General features: G+C 46.5%; 1 protein-coding gene across 1 annotated transcript in view; it reads right to left on the reverse strand.

Annotated features, from left to right (window-relative positions):
* The window catches only part of B3galnt1 (beta-1,3-N-acetylgalactosaminyltransferase 1 (globoside blood group)), a 14359-nt gene extending 5526 nt beyond the window's left edge, over nt 1-8833 (reverse strand). Inside the window, exons 1-2 of the mRNA XM_021196467.2 lie at nt 8754-8833; nt 110-175 (exon numbers count right to left, since the gene is read on the reverse strand). The gene's annotated coding sequence lies outside the window, so the exon portion shown is untranslated. The remainder of the gene's footprint in view (nt 1-109; nt 176-8753) is intronic.
* Between the last annotated feature and the right edge of the window lie 2517 nt (nt 8834-11350).

Genomic DNA, 11350 nt, shown 5'->3' on the forward strand with positions numbered 1-11350 from the left:
AGAGAGAGAGAGAGAGAGAGAGAGAGAGAGAGAGAGAGAGAGAGAAAGCAGAGGATAGGGAAGGCAAAGACAGATGCTGTAAACGCACATCATCAGGGCAAGAGCTTACCTTAACTGCAGGGGCCGTCACAGGTTGGCCTAATGTTTTGCCATATGCTACTTAGAAGGCTCACACCTAAAACAAAACACAAAGTGTTTACAAGTTAAAAACCAGGAAAGTACATACCATGAAAATGCCAATCAGCCACCTAGGACTCTAGTCCATTGCTAACCACTCATATCATGTCTTTTAAGTGAGGAACATTTAAAAGAAACAAAGAAAATGTTGTTGCCAACAAAATTTCTATTTGAGAGATCTCTTCTATCACTGTTTTGTGTTTGCCTGCATGTGTGGCTATGACTGCATGCATGTACCCGTGTGAAGGTCAGAGTTCAACAAAAACACTGGAAAATGTAACAATCATAGAGATACATCATAAAAATAAGGATCAGGGCCTGACCCAAACCAGGACTTTCTAAGGGAACTTTAGTCCCATGTCCTTGTCCAGGAGCAGGTTCTGCAAAGCTGCCCTAGGGCTGGAACAGTCAGTGCCTGGAAGGAATCAAGGTTGCAGCTCCTGGGAACCCAACCTTCCCCCTGAAAGGAATCAAGGTTGCAGCTCCTGGGAACCCAACCTTCCCCCTGAGCTGACGTATTCCACTTTCCTTTTACCAACACTGTCTAACTGAGCTCTCTGCTGACCTTGGCCATATTCCCTACTGCAGTTATATGATACAAGAAGCTCTGCTTCTTAATAAACTTGCTTGGGCCAGGTGTGATGATGCATGCCTTTAATCCCAGCCCCCTTGAGGCAGAGGCATGTGGATCTGAGTTTCAGGTTAGCCTGATGAACACAGTGGGTTCCAGCACATCCAGAGATATAGAGAAATCTATCCTGAAAAGGAAAAAGAAAAGAAAACAAAACCTTGCCTGGCATCAGTCATGGGCTCTGCCAGACCTCCTGGTTGCAGCTGTTGCTTCTACTGTGTTTTCTCTATTTCTCATCCCCTCTCCTCTGCTCAACATCTCACCATGCGGGATTCTTACTCCTGCTGGTTCAGGACATTGCTGTATCTGAAGCAAACCCTGAAACCTCTGCTTATAAATCCAATCCCACACTACCCCACCTCCACGTGCTGGGTGGCAAGTAGGTATTGCCACTCTGGTCTTCAAGACTTTCCCTGTATCTCTTAAGTGCTCTGATCTGAACAGTTTGGCCCCCAATGTAATGGAGTTTATAAGGTAGTAAGGGGAAGGGGGCTCTGCCCTCACAGAGGAATTAATATAGTTCCCAATGAAATAAATTGGGCATCTTGAGTTAGCTGTTACACGGTGGTCCTGGCAGCTCCCCTGAGCCCCTCTTACAGATGAGCACCTGCGCACATTTATCTCTTCCCACTTTATGTGGAACAGCACACAGACCCTCTTGAGAAGCTAACACATGGCACCATGCTTTCTGGTTTCTGGTCTCAATATATCTGTCTGTTAAGCGTGCCCTAGCCACAATTTTTTTGTTCTAGCAACAGCTAATAGCTAATAGTCGATACGGACAATGTACTAACAGCCATGTGACTACTCCACTATAAAGCAGTGTGGCTACAACCCTTACAACCTTTCTGACCTCTTCCAGCGTGCATGCCAGCGTCCTCACAGAAAGAACTGGCATCTCAGTTACTCAGCAAAACATGTCTACCTTTTCTCACTTTCTGCTCGCTCCCAGTCGCAGCTCCCTCTAATTCAGAGATGTAACAGTCTCAGAAGTGCCTAGGACACCGGGCAGTGGTGGCACATGCCTTTAATCCCAGCACTTGGGAGGCAGAGGCAGGTGGATTTCTGAGTTCGAGGCCAGTCTGGTCTACAGTGAGTTCCAGGTCAGCCACGGCTGCACAGAGAAACCCTGTATCAAAAAACCAAACAAACAAAAAGAAAGAAAAAGAAAAAGAAAAAGAAAAAGAAAAAGAAAAAGAAAAAGAAAAAGAAAGAAAGAAAGGAAGGAAGGAAGAAAGAAAGAAAGTGCCTAGGACTAAAACATCTGGAAGTAATCCAAACAAACCATATATATATCATGTGGTTGCTGGGAATTTGAATTCAGGACCTCTGCTCACTCCGGTCAGCCCTGTTCACTCCAGCTTAAAGATTTACTTATTATTATATCTAAGTACTCTGTAGCTGTCTTCAGGCGCACCAGAAGAGGGCGTCAGATCTCATTACAGATGGTTGTGAGCCACCATGTGGTTGCTGGAATTTGAACTCAAGAGTTTCAGAAGAACAGTCAGTGCTCTTAACCACTGCGCCATCTCTCCAGTCCCCCCTAATCTACTTTTTTCCATGTAAGGCTTCTGAGAGATTTCTGATGTATTCTCTAAGAATATGCAATGTTTATCAAGTTATTGAAACAAAGAATTTAGTTTTCAGTGTCTCTAGCTGAGAGAAGACCACTCAGAGAAATTAGCTTTCAGTGTCTCTAGCAGGGAGAAAACTTAGAGAAATTAGCTTTCAGTGACTCTAGCAGGGAGAAAACCATTCAAAGAAATCTGGTCCTGGGAGACCTTTATAGACATCCCATTGAAATGGCTTCTATGGATTATCTTAGGATTATTATTAGGCTCATAATAGCACTCTATTTAGGCCAACTTCAAAGTGAACCACTTAAAACTCTCTTGTAGATGAAGAGAGAAACAGCAGCAGTATGTTATTCACAAGGAACCAACTGCTACCTGGCACACTGTCACATGGGCCAAAGACAGTTGACACTGTACTTCCACCCTCCCTAGGCTGAAGAGCAGACTTACTGTGGTGGTGGAACCCACTGCTGGTACCCACCGCTGGTACCCCAGGGGAAGAAGCACATGTGAGAGGGGCTAAGATGCTCTAGCATCCCCCCTGGGCAAGCTCTGACTTTTCATATGTGGAGCCACTGGAGTGTCATGTGTGTAATTTCATCTTAGAACCTGTATACTTCTTTGTGAGTCACACTTGGGAATCTAGCACATCATTCTGTCCATGTGTCATTGTTGCAATGAGTGTAGGCAGGTGTCTATATAAGCCAGCGGACTCAGGCCCAGCTGTGTGACAGGAACACCAAGTTGTTCGAAGGCATCAGCTCATATCATCTCCATGAGAGCCTCAGGTTGATGCGTGGTGGGAGAATGTCTTAGAGTTTTACTGCTGTGAACAGACACCATATTGAAGGCAACTCTTTTTTTCTTTTTTAAGATTTATTTATTTTATATATGTGAGTACACCATTGCTCTCTTCAGACACACCAGATCCCATTACAGATGGTTGTGAGCCACCATGTGGTTGCTGGGAATTGAATTCAGGACCTCTTGAAGAGCAGTAGGCACTCTTAACCATTGAGCCATCTCTCCAGCCCCCAAGGCAACTCTTGTAAGGACAACATTTAACTGGGGCTGGCTTACAGGTTCAGTCCAGTATCATCAAGGCAGGAACCCGGCAGCATCTAGGAAGGCATGGTGCAGGAGGAGCTGAGAGTTCTACATCTGTATCTGAAGGCTGCTAGTAGAATACTGACTTCCAAACAGGCACCTCCAAATAGTTCCACTCCCAGGGCCAATCATTTACAAACCATCACATTCCACTCATGGGCCCCATAGGCTTGTTCAAACACATGAGTCTATGGGGGCCATCCCTAGACATAACATAATAAAAAAGTACATTTAGTCCAACTTCCAAAGTTCCCAAAGTCTATAGCAGTCTTAATGTTAAAAATCCAAAGTTCAAAGACTCTTCTGAGATTCGTCCAATCACTTAACTGTGATCCCCAAGACAAGAGAGGAAATCAGGTGGTCTTACTCTAAACATCTCCATGTCTCATGTCAAAGTGGTCTTCAGATCTCCAACTCCCTTTTCATCTTTGTTAACGGCAACAAACTTCTTTCTCCTGGGCTGGTTCCACTCCCTGTTAGCAGTTTTCCTTGTCAACTTTTTCTTCTTTTCTTTCTCTCTTTTTTAAGGCAAAGTGGGCTTTGCAGAAAAGTCTGTAGCGGTGGCAATTTATACAGTAACATTTTGCTGTAACACTATAAAATGTGCAGTCCTTGAACCAGATTTTGAAGACCAGAGAAGCCTACTAATAGGTGGACCTAGAACCTGAGCCTTTTCAGTATCAAATGTTGTGCCCATCTTCCCCAAGCAAGGTGACTGTCTCCAGATTCCTGGATAGGGAGTGGCCAATGGAAGCAGAGAGTACACCCTCACGCTCAGTGCACAGACTGAGAGCAGGTGTGACGGAACAGCCAGTGGGAAAGGGAGCAGGGTGCCAGGGCAGGGAGACTGGAAAGGGAACAAAGAGCTCACCAATCAGGCAAAAGGCATCCGAAGGCCAAGTAAAGCTTCATCACCAGAAGGGAGCAGGAGAGTTGCTCTAGCTAACATGCCCATCTTTGCCCTACATCAGGACCAGCCCAGGTCTCTCATCTATCTCCTTCATCAGGCTAAATCACTAATGGTCGGTCCTTTAGTCACCTGTAAATCTTTCATTCACTAATTCATTCACACATCTCATATGGCAGCTTGTGTTAGAGGCTAAGACAGCAGTGTGGAAGACAAGCTCATCCTGCAAATTGCTGCCACTCAACACAGTGCAAGGCTGAAGACTCGTGACTCTAAATTTAACCTGAACCTCCATGATTGAAACCCATGAAGAGAAAATTGGAAAGGTTGCCAGTGCAAACGCCTCCAAATCAGCAATCAGTGTGCAGGGCAGGGAATAAGCTTGTACTCTCAGACTGTGTTGATGTCTAACAAAGGTGCAAATTACACGGCTTACACTAAGATAAAGGACTCTTAATACTATCTTAATACTATCATAATTTCTTCTGGGGGTGAGGCAGGAGGCGGGGCTGGGAAGATGGCTCAGTTGCTAAAGCATTTGCTGTGCAGGCATGAAGACCATTCACCCATGCAAAAATCTGGGTCCAGCAGACACACGAGGAACTCTGGGGCTTGCAGGCCAATCAGCCTGACCAAACCAATGTGCTTGAAATTCAGTGAAATCATATATATATATATATATATATATATATATATATATATATATATCTTTAATTTAAATTTAAAAATAAGGTGACAAGCAATACCCATCTCCACACAAACATGCACTCACACTCACACACACACAATAAGAAGAAACTTGGTAACTGAATTTCAAAACCAAAGTCTATAAACCATTAGCCAAAACCACTGTTTGAAGCTGTACTGTCATGGTGGAACAGGTGGCTGCAGATTGATGAGATGCTTTTAAAGGCAATGGTATGTCTTTACTCTAGCTTGTATGTCTTAATTAGGGTTTCCATTGCTGTGAAGAGACACCATGACCAAGGCAACTCTTGTAAGGGAGAACACTTAAATGGGAGCTGGCTTACAGGTTCAGAGTTCAGTCCATTATCAGCATCCGGGCAGACGCTAGAGGAGCTGAGAGTTCTACATCTTGTTTCAAAGACAAACAGGAGAAGACTAGCTTCTTGGAGGAAGGTCTCAAAGCCCACCCCTACAGTGACACACTCCCTCCAACATGGCCACACCTCCTAATAGTGCCACTCCCTGGGCCAAGCATATTCAAACCACCACACTTTATCTTGTCTTTGGTTCCCCTCATGATGCAAAGGAGACATACAACAGAGAGTTCCTAGGCTAACAACTGGCTCAAGAAGAGCAGACCAAGCTGAGAACCGTTACCTCAGCTGTGTGGAGAACAAGAGGGCAAAAGTCCTAACTTCCTAGTTAATTTTATTCAGGGTCAGAGACACAACATGGCAGAAGATACTTATAATCTGGTTTTGGCTTCTCCATAATATCATAGGGCTTCAAGGAGCATCAGCCTTCTACAGTTCTAAGGCCTCACCCTAGATCACATCTTCGTCTCTCCTTTCCTCTAATTCAGAATAAGGCAAGAATCTTGCTTTTTTAAAAAAAAAAAAAAAAAAAAAAGCAAATCAATGCTTATGCAACTTTTATTAAAAATAAAACCCTTTTCCACCATCTCAAAGGAAATGTCTGCCCATACCCTGCTGAGCTGCAACTCTGAAGCATCTAGTGGGCAGGCTCACTTACAGGTACCCTGCCGGACCTCCAGTCGACTTTACCTGTGGAACGGTACTACGTGGCTCTTTACTACAGAGCAGGTCCCTATTGCACGACAAACGGTATGGATGGAGAATAGGTGTAAATAGGAAAAGGACATTTCTTTTTCTATTTATTTATTTATTTATTTATTTATTATATGTAAGTACACTATAGCTGTCTTCAGACACTCCAGAAGAGGGAGTCAGATCTCCTTACGGATGGTTGTGAGCCACCATGTGGTTTCTAAGATTTGAACTCAGGACCTTCAGAAGAGCAGTCAGGTGCTCTTACCCACTGAGCCATCTCACTAGCCCGAAAAGGACATTTCTGAAGGGCCATTCTAGCTTTACCGGGACAGAGAAGAGCTAGGGGCTGGGGAGGTAAACCACCCCTCCCATCAGGGGGAAGCTGCGCATCTAGAGAAGCATTTTATTGGAGATAAAGAATTTACTCTAAACTCAAGGATGAACAGAATCTGTTATCAAGTTTTCCTGAAGTACCACAGTACTTAATAAAAATTCAACTTTAGGGGAAAAATATATTATCCAAAATGGCTTAGTAGAGCTTAAATCTTGCACCTCTTCATACCTTCTGGGGAAAGAAGCACATAAGAATATACTAAAGCTTGTAGCTTATGTCAATGATACCCAAAACCCAGATATGGTACCATATTGGGCAGTTGCAGCTAATATAATGCAAAACTAAGATCAAATTAAAAACATGATAAATCCACTTACGGAATTTGAGATGAGATTATATCACTATATAAATACATGTGTGTGTGTGTGTGTGTGTGTGTGTGTGTGTGTGAGAGAGAGAGAGAGAGAGAGAGAGAGAGAGAGAGAGAGAGAGAGATTCTCTACTTTAGTTTAAATATATCTTCTGCAAAGAACTGAATTGAAGAAAATATTTGCCGGGCTGTGGTGGCGCACGCCTTTAATCCCAGCACTTGGGAGGCAGAGGCAGGAGGATTTCTGAGTTCGAGGCTAGCCTGGCTTACACAGTGAGTTCCAGGACAGCCAGGACTACACAGAGAAACCCTGTCTCGAAAAACCAAAAAAAAAGAAAAAGAAAAAGAAAGTTTTTATCTGGGGCTGGAGAGACGGCGTGGTTAGGAGCACTTGTTGCCCTGCAGACTAGAGTTCAGCTCCTGGTCCTCATGCGGAGGGTTCATTCCCATTTATAACTTTAGTTCTGGGGGATGCAGTGCCACTCCACACACACACACACACACACACACACACACACACACACACTTCTGACCTCACCAGGCCCTAGGCATGCCTCTGGTACACATGCATACATGAAGACAGAACGCATAAATTTTGTTTTAGAAAACATTTTTTTAAAGTACTATATCATAATGCTACCACAGCTAAAATCAATGGTCTCTCCCTGACAAACTGCATCAGCATCAGCTGGCTTCGTCTCTGGGTAGGCCTGGATGCTTTCTTCGGCTCTGTTCTCTACTTGTCCCACTCGATAACCAAGGACTGTATTTGAACAGTTTCGATAATATCATAGTTTTTAGTGCTGCAGCTCCTCGGTGGCCATTCATTTCAATTAAACCTTTCAATGTGAAAGAGAAAATGCCACACTTTTCTCTCAGTAAAAAGAAGGTCCCTTCCTAGAGTTATGAGGTGTCAACAGTTCAGAGAGCTCAAACTCCCTGCATCTGCTTCAAACACCCAAAGGTAAAACACAGATTTGATCTGGGTGAAGACTGCAAACGCCAGCCAGTGCCTATCTCTGAAAACAAACCGTTGGGCAATTCCTTCCTTGGCAGTAGCGTTCCCTAACAAAGCAAGCCGCTTCTCCTAAAGGCTGGGAAAGGGGTGGGCGGGGGCGGGGGCGGGGGCGGGGGTGTCCACTTAAGTCAAAAATCAATGCCTGCCTTTTAGTCCTACAGTCACAAACACCAATTACAGCTAGCTCTCCGTGCTGCAGCTGGCGGCATCCTTTACAACCTGAAAAAGTAAGGCTCCCTCCATCTAAGATTTCCTTTACAATGCTTTGTACATTCCACTCAGACCTTTTATTGATTATGTAGCCTTAATCTTTAGGAGTCTCCTCCTTCCTCTTTCCAAATCTCCCATTCCCTTCCTCGAGTCCATCCTCCTCTCCATCTCTCCCCCATGAAGCACTCTCCTACCCTAGGGACCACAGGCCCCTTCCCGCCCGGAATGTGCGTTCCTCCCTGCGGGCCTGCAGCAGGTCCACCTGCCTGCGGACAGTATTCTCCGCTTCTCCTTGGTCGCGGTGACAACCAGGCCACCACCACCACCCTTGCCCCCGAGGCTTATATAGTTCGAGGCAGGGCAGGATGGACCTGTGAGGCCGCGGTGGCCCGGCCCGCCAAGAGCACTGGACGCCCCTCCAAGTGGCCCAGACTCTCTCTCGGGTCCCTGGTCCCGAGCCTCGAGACCCAGCGGAGGCCAGCCGCGGAGGCCAGAGCCCAGGGCGTGGCAGCTCGCGGCGCCCCGCTCCACGGAGGAGCGAGCGGCGCCCGGGGCCTCGGAGCCCTGACCCACGTACCTAGAAGGCTGTGCCTCGCGAGAGAGGGGCGCTCGGCCGCTGCCCAACCGTCTCCCCGCCTCGGCCTCCCGCCCGCCCGCCCAGCACTCACCTCCCGTGCGCCCGTGGTGCCCGCAACGGTGCGCCCCGCGCTCGCTCTCTGCGCGCGAACACCGGCTCCCAGCAGCGCACGCACGCGGAGCGGGCGGGCGCGCGCCTCCCTCACGCACGCGCGCGCGGGGTCCTTGCGCCAGCAGCCCAGCGCCTTTATCGCCGCCGTTATCGCCGCAGCTGCTGGCCTCTGCCATGGGCAGGCGCCAGCATCACCGCCGCCGCAGGCTTCGCCTAAGACCTCCGCCCCCAACCCTGGCTCTCTGCCACGTGCCATCTTCGTGCGAGATACCCAAATGCATAGCCCGCAGATTTCGCCCCCAGGAACGGCTGACTAGGAAAAGAGGAAGCCTTGGCACACCCAGATGGCTGTTTCTCCTTTCAGGAGGGCGGGGGAGGGGAGGGGGGGGAGGGGCAGGAAAGCTTTGGCATGTGTGGACCAGAAGCTCAGGGAGTCCTGGCACCCCACCCCACTCCACCCCCACACCCCCCAACTGCCTCTAGAAACAGTCCATTGCTATGAACCCTTGGTCAGCTCCACTGAGTCATCTCCACCCAAATGGTGCCTCCCTGGGAGAGGGGAGAGGCCTTTGGTCATGAGAGCTGGGTGTAGCTATACTGGCTGTTTATCCCAGGACCTAGGATAGAGGTGGTTCCATTCAAAAATAAAAAAATTCCAGCACTTGGGAGGCAGAGGCAGGCAGATTTCTGAGTTCGAGGCCAGCCTGGTCTACAGAGTGAGTTCCAGGACTACACAGAGAAACCCTGTCTCAAAAAACCAAATAAATAACTACACAGAGAAACTCTGTCTCAAAAAACCAAATAAATAAATAAATAAATAAATAAATAAATAAATAAAATTTCCTGCTTTCTGTCAAAAGGCCCCTGGAAACAAAGTGTCACCTGAAAACAGACTCATTCTGGTCTGTCGGCTTTAGGACTGTGAACAGATTGGCCTCACTCCACCTAAAAGGAAACAGTTTTTCAGTAAGCACCTAAATAGAAGCATCCAAAATTTAACAATTCATAAGATTCTCTTTCCCAACCTTTCCTAGACGCTTTAGGTTGCGTTTCTTAAACTAGTGAATTCACCTTACCGATTTGGAGGAACTAGAATTCTACAATATCACCTAGTATGTACGCCATGTTCTTGTCGGAAAGCCACACGCGGACTTCCTAGAAAGATGATCTTATCAAGATTGGACTATTACCTCTGTGAGTCCATGTAGAATATAGAGATGTAGCACAACCTGTTTTCTTTTCGTAGCGGGACTTTGAGAAGTTGTTCAGTTCTGTTTGACTGCTGTTTTGCTCCCCAGCATGATTTAACGTTCCTCAGGCTCAGTAATCTAAGTGGAAGGTTCTTGCACCAGAAACGGAATGTAATGGTAGAACTCCTTCACACATTGCACAGAGCCATTCTGGGTGTTATTTCCCACGGGGTGGGGGGTGGGGGGGGTGGGAATATGAACTCTCAAACACAATCTCACTTGTCCTGAAGCTAAAACCATGGAGGTAGGGAAAAGTATTCTCCAAACTGTTCCATGATAAACAAAGATGGAGAATGTTTCTCTTCAGTGATTAATGGGCAATATGTCAAATGATTTCGAAAATTCTTTGGAGGAGTGTATTTTCAATTCCTTAGAGAACTGAGGGTACTTAAAACTGATGTGTAGATAAGACAATAAATAACACTCCCAAGATTGTCAGATGGCGTGCCCTTGAGATATGCTCATATGACCAGCCTTTAACAAGAAAGCCAGCTGTTGAGAGTGTCATTTAACTATACAAGACAATGTCAGAGGCACAGGAGCCACATCAGTGAACAAGACGAAGCTCTTGAAGATTCATTCACACATAGGGTAATTTCTCTTGGTCAGACTTTCTGTAGCAGTGTCACGGTAGAAGGATATCATAGGAGTGTCTCAAGAAGCAAAACAGTGTCACACCCCGGAAGTCTGCCGACATTAGCAAACTAATTTTTGATCAGTTGTCCCTTTGCATTAGGTGCCGTGAGTTTTCAGTACAAGGAATTGTGGCATCAGTCTGGAGACTTTAAAAACAAGCCCGTGTACCTAGGTATGTAGCATAAATTACCCTCTAGATTTTCTGGCACCTATAACCACAGAAAGCCAAGCAGTAGAAATAGCAGAACTAAGTTGAAGCTAGTGTAGGACCCCCTTTCAGGGACCCCCCTCAAGTCACGGGAGTCGGGGTATCCCAAGGAAACACAAGAGACCTTCTTGTTGCAAACGCACGAGGCAGCTTTAATGGTGGAGCTCCAGGCTGATACGTGTCTTACACAGGAGACAGAGGGATCGACCACAAGGCTGGAAAGTTAGGGGGTTTTATGGGGAGAGGGTCGGGGGCTCAGGAAGAATTGGCGCGGTTACTCATGATTGGCTCATTCAAACGTCAGCCAGCCATTACAAGTCAGCACAATAGTATGTGCAGGCTGGGGGCATCAGGAATTCCGAGGGCCGGATGCTTATCTAAGTTGGCAGTACATCTGGTTAATGTATGTCTCCAAACTATGTCTTAACAAACAGGGGGAGGCACTGCTCTGCCAGATGGCTGCCTAGTCGGCCAAGATAGCTC

The sequence above is a fragment of the Mus pahari genome, chromosome 4, assembly GCF_900095145.1.
Source record: "Mus pahari chromosome 4, PAHARI_EIJ_v1.1, whole genome shotgun sequence".
Lineage (NCBI taxonomy): Eukaryota > Metazoa > Chordata > Mammalia > Rodentia > Muridae > Mus > Mus pahari.